This window comes from Stegostoma tigrinum, chromosome 38 (genome assembly GCF_030684315.1).
Source record: "Stegostoma tigrinum isolate sSteTig4 chromosome 38, sSteTig4.hap1, whole genome shotgun sequence".
Classification (NCBI taxonomy): domain Eukaryota; kingdom Metazoa; phylum Chordata; class Chondrichthyes; order Orectolobiformes; family Stegostomatidae; genus Stegostoma; species Stegostoma tigrinum.
The window spans coordinates 16286867-16295544 of NC_081391.1; positions in this window are offsets into that span (position 1 = coordinate 16286867).

The following is an 8678-nucleotide window of genomic DNA, read 5'->3' on the forward strand; positions in this document are numbered from 1 at the left end:
ACATTAGCCACCCTCCAGTCCTCCTGTATTGCACCCATGGTTATTCGACGATACAAATATTTCTGCCAGAAGACCTGCAATTTCCTCCCTAACTTCTCTCAATGTCCTGGGATACAGTTGATTAGGTCCTGGACATTTATCCACTTTTATGTTTTCTAAGACCGCCAGCACGTCCTCTTCTGTAATGTGAACTGTTTCAAAACATCAATATTTATTTCCAAGTTTTCTAGCCTCCATTTCTTTCTCCGCAGTTAAAAATTGATGTGAATATTCATTTAATATCTCTCCCATCTCCTGTGGTTGAAGTCACTCCTTCATTAACCCCTCTAGACAAATTTTATTGTCAGCCAGCATCAGAGACTAACTTGCTCATGTCTCTTAAAAACTTTATTGGTTTACCTATTTGATTTGATGAAGAAGGAAACACGTCTCCTTTAGAATTCAATATTCAGAACTGATTCTGAATTGGTCGGATTCACTTCAACAATAGTTGAGGAAGAATTTTCTTGATTGTCCTGAACCAATTTTCCCTTTCAATGGATTCTAAGAAACATGTTCCCTTTGTCATAGAGCCAGTTTTAGTGCCCATCTTCTTTACTGATGTACAATTTTCTGAGGATTCTTTGGACAATCCTAACAATGTAATCAGTCTTACCATTTAATTTACAGCAATTAGCTTCGGTATTTTTAGTCGTCTGACCATGGAAGCAATTTATTTTATTTACAACACTTTGAGGTTCTAGCCGTGCTCCTGTATTATCTTGGTGTTTTTTTAAACCTCTTCCTTCCATAGTTTTTCTTCTTCTTCATTTTCTTTGTGGTTGCCCCTATGACCATCTCCCAAGCTGTGACTGTCTGTCTGAAATATCATAGGTATTTGCTAAATCGACTGCTTCTCAGATTTTTGCTATTTGATGGTCATTTAAGTCCTAAGGTTTGCTGGAATGCTACTTCTGAGCTGTTCATAATCATGACTCCCCCTGTATTCTCAATTTTTTTCCCCCCAACTTCAGTGATCGAAATAACTGATACCACAACATCTCTTTCCGTCTCTCAAATTCTATGAATGTTGGATTAGGTTTCTTTCTTGTAATGCATTTTAATTGAAAAACGTCAGGGATAATCTTATGTTAGGTGGGGTTTGATAAAATTTAAAAGAATAATCGTTATAAGGGACTGTCCTGTCAAGGACACAGACAGGAGATTCTGCGGCAGTGAGTGTAAATCTAGGGTAGTGTGTGGCTTTCCTGGTACCAGGATTAAAGACAACTCAAAACGTTTGAAACACATTGTTAAAGGGAATGAAACGTTATCCTACACATCGGTAGGAATGATATAGTTAGGGAAAAGGTTAAGGCTTTATAGAGTGAATTCAAGAGGTTAGGTAGAAGATTAAAAAGCAGAACTTCAAAAGTAGTAATCTCTGGTTTACTCCTGCGATGAAATTCGAATGAAGAAAAGAATCAAAGGATGAAGAAGATTAATCAGTGGATGACGTGGTGGTATAATATTAAGGAATTCAGGTTCTTGGATTTTTGGGGCAGAAAAGACCTGTCCAAAAAGAATAGGTTTCACTTGTAGTGTGCTGGAAAGGAACCAGTAACCTAGTGGGAAGATTTGCTAATTCTATTAACGGAGGCTGTAAACTATTAGAGAGCAAGGTGGAGAGATCCTAAGTAGCAGAGTAAATGGATAGAAGAGGATGGTTATGAATCTGAAAAGGACAAGTTAAATCAGAAAAGACATACAAAAGCAATTCAGAGACCAAAGTAATGGAAGAATTGAACTGCATTTATTTCAATGCAAGGGGTCTCCAAGGTAATAATGATAAACTTGGGGCATCATTGTGACATCATGACCATTATAGAAACCTGGCAGGGGGATGGATAGGACTGGCAGCTCACTATTCCAGGTTGTAAATGCAATAAGGATAGAAAGAGAGGCAAAAGAGGAGGGGGAATGGTGTTTTTGATTAAGGAAAACATTAATGCTGTAACTAGAAAAGATATTTCTTAAAATTAGTCAAGTGAGAATAAAGGGGTTGAAATTAGAAATTAGAAAAGTATGATCATCTTGATGGGATTGTACAGTATAACACCCCTCCCTCTGGAATTGTCAGAGAGAAATTGAGAACCAAATATGTAGAGAGATGTCAGATGTATATCAGAATAATAAGATTGTGATAGTTAGTGATTTTAATTTTCCAAACATTGGCAGGGATTACCATAGTGTTAAAGGTTTGAATGGTGAAGAATTCATTAAATGTGTTCAAGAAAATTTTCTTTATCAATATATAAATATTCCTACCAGAGAAGGAGGAAAAGTTGACATTCTCTTGGGTAATAAGGCAGGGCAACTAACTGAAGTAATAGTAGGGGAACACTTTGGGTCTAGTGATCATAATTCTATTGGTTTTAAAGTAGTGATGGAAAATGATAAGCTTTCTATTAAAAAAGTTTTTAATTGGAGTAAGGCTAATTTTAATGATATGAGACAAGAGCTTTTAAATGTTGATTAGAGTAGACTGTTCTCAGGCAAAGGGATTCTGATAAGTGGGAGGCTTTCAAAAAGTATCATAATTAGAGTTCAGAGTCACTATGTTCCTGTTAGTACAAGACAAGGCTGGTAGGATTGGAGAAGACTAAAAAAAGAATCAAAGCATATAGACAACTGGGTTCAAATGAATCTTTTGAACAGTATAACGAGTGTAGGGGCATTCTTAAGAGGGAGATAAGGAAGACAAAGAAGAACTGAGATGGCCTTGGCCAATAAGGTCAAGAGATTCTACAAGCGTCGGAGCTAAGGGGTGACCTTACAGAGGTTTATAAAATCATGAGGGGCATGGATAGGGTAAATGGACAATATCTTTTCCCTGGGGTGGGGGGAGTCCAAAACGAGAGGGGCATAGGTTTAAGATGAGATGGGAAAGATATAAAAGGGACCTAAGGAGCAACTTTTTCATGCAGAAGATGGTGCGTATATGGAATGAGCTGCTAGAGGAAGGGGCAGAGGCTGGTACAACTATAACGTTTAAAAGGCATCTGGAAGGGTACATGAATTTGAAGGGTTTCGAGGCATATGAGCCAAATGCTGGCAAATGGGACTAAATTTACATGAAATATTTGGTCGGCACGGGAAAGTTGGACCAAAGGGTCTCTTTCTGTACTATGTTTCCCTATGACTCTTACTTAAGAGCAAAAGAGTATGATCCCTTAAAGATCAAAAAAGTTTGTGTTGAAAGCAAGAAATGGGAGAGATATTAAATGAATAACTTGCTTCAGTTTTTATGGTGGAGAAAGAAATAGAGGCTAGAGAACTTCGAAATAAATATTGATATTTTGAAAACAGTTCATATTACAGAAGAGGAAGTGTTGGAGATCTTAAAAAACATAAAAGTGAATAAGTCTCTGGGACTTGATTAGGTGTATTCCAGGAGGTTGTGGGAAGTTAGGGAGGAAATTGCACAGCTACTTGCAGAAATATTTGTACATAAAACCAAACTATTTGGCTTCAGGAGTGAGGTGCCAGATGACTGGAGAGTGCTTTTGTTTAAAAAGAGATGCAAGGAGGATCCTGTGAGTCTGACTTCGGTGATGGGTAAGGTGTTGGAGGTGATTCTGAAAAGTAGGATTTATATGCCTTTGGAGAGATAAGGAGCGATTTGGGATAGTCAGCACAGTTTTGTGTGAGGAAAATCATGTCTGACAAACTTGATTAAGTTTTGTGAGGAAATGACCAAGAAGGTTGATAAGGGTAGAGCAATAGATGCTGTTTTCTTGAATTTGGTAAAGCCTTTGATAAGATTCTGCATGGTAGACTAATTAGTAAAGTTGGATTGCTTGGGATTCAGGGTGAGCTTGCCAACTGGATATTAAATTGGCTTAACAGCAGGACACAGCATGATGGTGGAGTGTTGTTTTTCAGACTGGAGGCTTGCGACCAGCAGTGTCCCACAGGGATCAGTACTGGGTCCCCTTTTTTTTGCCATTTATAAATGATTTGGATGGGTATAGGGAAGACCTGGTTAGTAAGTTTGTGGATGACATCAGTGTGATGGACAGTGAAGAAAGTTATCTAAGATTACAAAGGGACCTTGATCAATTAAGTTGATGGACTGAAGAGTGGCAGACGAAGGGGCCTCTTCTGGAGTACTCTGTCCAGTTCTGGTTGCTCTGTTATAAGAAGGATGTAATTAAGCCGGAGAGTGTTCAGAAGCAATTTACAAGGACATTGCTGAGAATGGAGGGTTTCAATTATAAGGAGAAGCTGGACAGAATCATAGAATCCCTACAGTTGTAGAATCAGGCCATTCGGTCCATTAAGTCAACTTTGACCCAGCATCCCAACCACCCCCATCTCCCACTATCCCTGTCACCCTGCATTTCCTGTGACTAATCCACCTAGTCTGCACATCCCTGGTCACTATGGGCAATTTAGCATGGCCAATTCACTTAACCTGCACATCTTTGGACTGTGGGAGCAAATTGGAGCACCCAGAGAAACCCATGCAGACACTGGAAGAATTTGCAAACTCCACACAGGTAATCGCCGAAGGGTGGAATCGAGTCCAGGTTTCTGGCACTGTGAAGCAGCAGTGCCAGCCACTGATCCTCCATGCCGCCCTAGCTAGAAACCTTATAGAGATTTATAAAGTAATGAGGGTACAGATAAGGTGAATAGTGGGTATCCTCTCCCCAGATGGGGATTCCAAGACTAGAGGGCATACTGTTAAGGTGAGAGGAGAAAGATTTTTTTTAAAAAAATGAGGAACAGTTTTTTTTTCTGTACAGACAGTGGTTCAAGTGTGGAGTGAACGTCTGGAGGAAGTGGTGGATGCAGGTACAGTTGCAATGTTTAAAAGACACTTAGATGATTACATGAAGCTCAAGCAGGTGCGACTTGTTTAGTTTGGGATTATAGGAAGCATGGTCTGGTAGGATCAAAAGGTCTGTTTCCGTGCTGTATGACTCTGTGACTGTATGATAAGCTGAAATGCATTCACTATTGCTTTTTAACAATTTCATAATTTGCATATTGCTCTTTTGACAAGCTGCCATACATATTCATAGCTGTACATTGTCAAATGCTCTAACGTAAGTTAAAAACGTCTTTTGCCAACTTTACCTTCTCAAATAAAGTAAAATGACTTTCTACAGTATGATGTGCACATTTAGCCATGAAATACAAACTTCTAATTATATCAAATCCTTCACGGAATCAGAATCAATATCTGGGCTACTATCTTTTCTTTCCTCTTTACTTTGAACTCTTCTCTGGCTACGTCATGCTGTCCTTATCTCTTTGTAGCCTAAGCTTTTTAAATTCAGTTTCTGTGATGATTTTCTCCTATACACTTTGCTTTGCTTTTCTCTATTTTCACATTTCAATTCAACCTTCCTTATTTGCAGTTATTTTCTTTCTACAGCCTTTCTATTGTTCTTTTTTATTATTATTGCTTTCTATCTTTTCCTTCCAATTCAAGCCTTTTAATTTCTCTTTCTATCTCTAAGTCAAGTTTTATATCATTTCCAGCTGAAACTTGGGTAATTCCATTTCTTAGCCATACATATTGAGTTCAGGTTTCCTTCCATTTAATTTTATTGCTGGGTAATACTTTTGACATCTAATCCTTACGAGATCACACTTTTATTTCTATCGTCAATTTATCTGCTAACTCTCTCAGTTTAGTCTTTATCAAAGATTTCAAATATTGTATGTCTTTCACTACCAAAAGAATCTTAGTAATACTCAAAACATTTTCAAAATTGAATCCATGCAATAAACTTCACTACAACACTCCTGTGTTATGTGCTGTACCTGCAAGTACCCTTTATTTTTAAAAGAGCCACAGATGCCTCTTAGATTTAGTGAATTCTCACTCCTCAAGAGGCCCCACTTTATTATCCCAGCTTTTGGTAATATTTGACAAGTTAGATCCCATAATTAAACTTGGCTTGATAAATCATATGTTTAAATTTAAAAATCATATTTTAATTTTTAGCATAATAGTGGTTAGCCGTAGAAACATATGAACATGAGGCTGCAGACGTGCTTTAACAACAAAACATAAGTTTGTTACACACATGAGGAAATAAATAGATAAGACTGGATACTATATAAATGAAAAACAATAAGATCTTAGTATAAATATCAAAATAGATGATTCAACCTGTTTGCCAACACCATCCATTAGAGAAATTGCTGGAAAAGCTCATTAGGTCTGTCAGCATCTGTGGAGAGAAATCAGAGTTAATGTTTTGGATCACTGGACCTGAAATGTTGACTCTGATTTCTCTCCGCGGATGCTGCCAGACCTACTGATCTTTTCCAGTGATTTCTGTTTTTGCTTCTGATTTACAGCATCCTCAATTCTTTCTGGTTTTAACCATCCATTAGAGACTCAATCCCAAAGAAATATCATTCCTGTTTCAAAGTTTTACATCTTTACTTGATTAACATTTCCTAATTCCTTTATCTTGAACAACAGAGACAATTTGAGGATTATTTTCCAAGTCTACTGAACCTCTCAAATTTTTAGGCCTAGAACTTTTCAGTTTTAATAACTTGAACATTTCCTTCCATACTCTTCAGCTTGGAAGCTTCAAAGAATGGAAACCACTTCTGCTGAAGTGACTGAATTGAACAGGGGATAAAAAAAAACTTGGTTTCCCCCATCGGAAAGACTATTTTGCTTTCTGAACTGAAGTCCAGATTCTTCCAAGCTAAAGCTTTGAAGCTTCTGTTTGGAAGTCAACATTAAAGCAATTGCCTTAATGTGTTTATACTGTCTTTTGAAAACCCAAAGGCATAAATACTTTATCCATGAACACCACAAGAGTGTGCTCGTAAGTTGGCTGAAGTCATATGCCTTGTTAGAAAATATGTATACCAGTCACTGTTCCAAACTGATTTTCTGACCTATAAGGAAAAAATGTTCACCGATCTAACCAAAGTCTACTTCCTACTACTTCAAAATCAGAATTCAAAAGGACAATATACATTTATACACACTCATCACACATTCACATCAACTACTATATGCAGCAGCAAGTTCTGTATTCTTGTCATCTCTGAGTAAAGATGTTTCTCCATTTGTTCATCAGTTGCTATCTTAAAGGTCCTTTTCCTGTTCCAACAATTCTTTTGCCTGATAGTGAATGATAAGAAAGTTGCCAATTAATAGACTCTTGACACATTTCATCATCTTCTCTGATAAGGTATTCGAATTTTGACACATTATAGTTTAGTTCTTGAAGCCAAATAGTTTGGTTTTATGTCCGAATCATTTTCTGTTGCTTGGAAGTACTTAGCAGGATTCAATACCTTTTTTTTTGTAAAGAAGCTATATGCTTTCTTTTATGAAGTTGTTGACCCTTTAGGGTGGATGTATGATTCTGTGGATGACCCCCGAAATATCAGTTTTCTCTAAGTGGCCATTCTTTGCATGTGTGTCTATGTAATGATTGTTGGCAAAGCACTTAAAATATGGGTTTGGTCCTCAGAGCCAGGTCTTATAAGTAGTTGCAAAAGCCTAACAGTCACTCCTGAACTTCAGTGAGACAAGGTGCCCTCTCATAACTGTGGTCTAGTTAAACAAAATGTGAGTATCAAATTTGTTGACTTCTTAATCCAACAAACCTTTTGTTAATTGGCACCAATGGGACCAGGGATGTACTGATTAATTAAACATATCAGTTTATCAAAAAGTCTATAAAATCAGTGTAAAAACACATGCTAAGTAAAAGTAATGTAATGCAGGGATATACACATCACTGTTACATTTTATTACAGCATAAATCATTTTGCCTTAAATAAAACTTATCAGCAGAGAGCATTCTCACTTGCACCCTCAACTGACTACTCAGATGTTGCAAAGATTGTGATAATACAGTCAACCTCTGGTATTTGAGATATATAATTTTTGCCAGTTTATTGAGTGCCAGGTCAGAAGGTGCTGGTTAAGACAAATTTTGCTGTACATTGGAAAACTGGGATGAAGGACTTGTCTTCTGAGGAAAGGTCTAACACATTGGGCCTACACTACTGGAATTTAGAAGAAAGAGGGGTGATCTTATTGAAATATTTTAGGTCCTGAGAGTTTTACAGTGTAGATGTTGAGAGGATGTTGCAAGATCTAGACATGGTCTATGGGACACAGTTTAAAAATTAGGGGTCTCTCAGTTAAGACAGAGGGGAAATTTCTTCTGAGGGTTGTTAATCTTTGGAATTCCCATTGCAGAGTGCAACCAAGGCTGGACCATTGAATATTATCAAGGGTGAGATGAAAAAGAAACTGATCAAGAAAAAGGAGGAGGCATATGATAGTTATAGACAGCTAGGATCAAGTGAATCCTGTGAGGAATATAAGGGCAGAAGGAGTATATTCGAGGGAAGTCAGGAATGCAAAAAGGGGACATGAAATAGCTTTGGCCAATAGGGTTAAGGAGAATTCAAAGAGATTCGACAAATACATTAAGTATAAAAGAGTAACTAGGGTGAGAATATGTACCTTTAAAGATCAACAAAGCTGTCTATGTGTGGAACTGCAGGAGATCAATGAGATACTAAGTGAGTATTTTGTGTCAATATTTACTGTGGAGCAGAATATGGAAGCTACAGAACTTGGAGAAATAAACAGATTTTTTGAAAAGTGTTCATGTTACAGAGGAGGAGGTGCT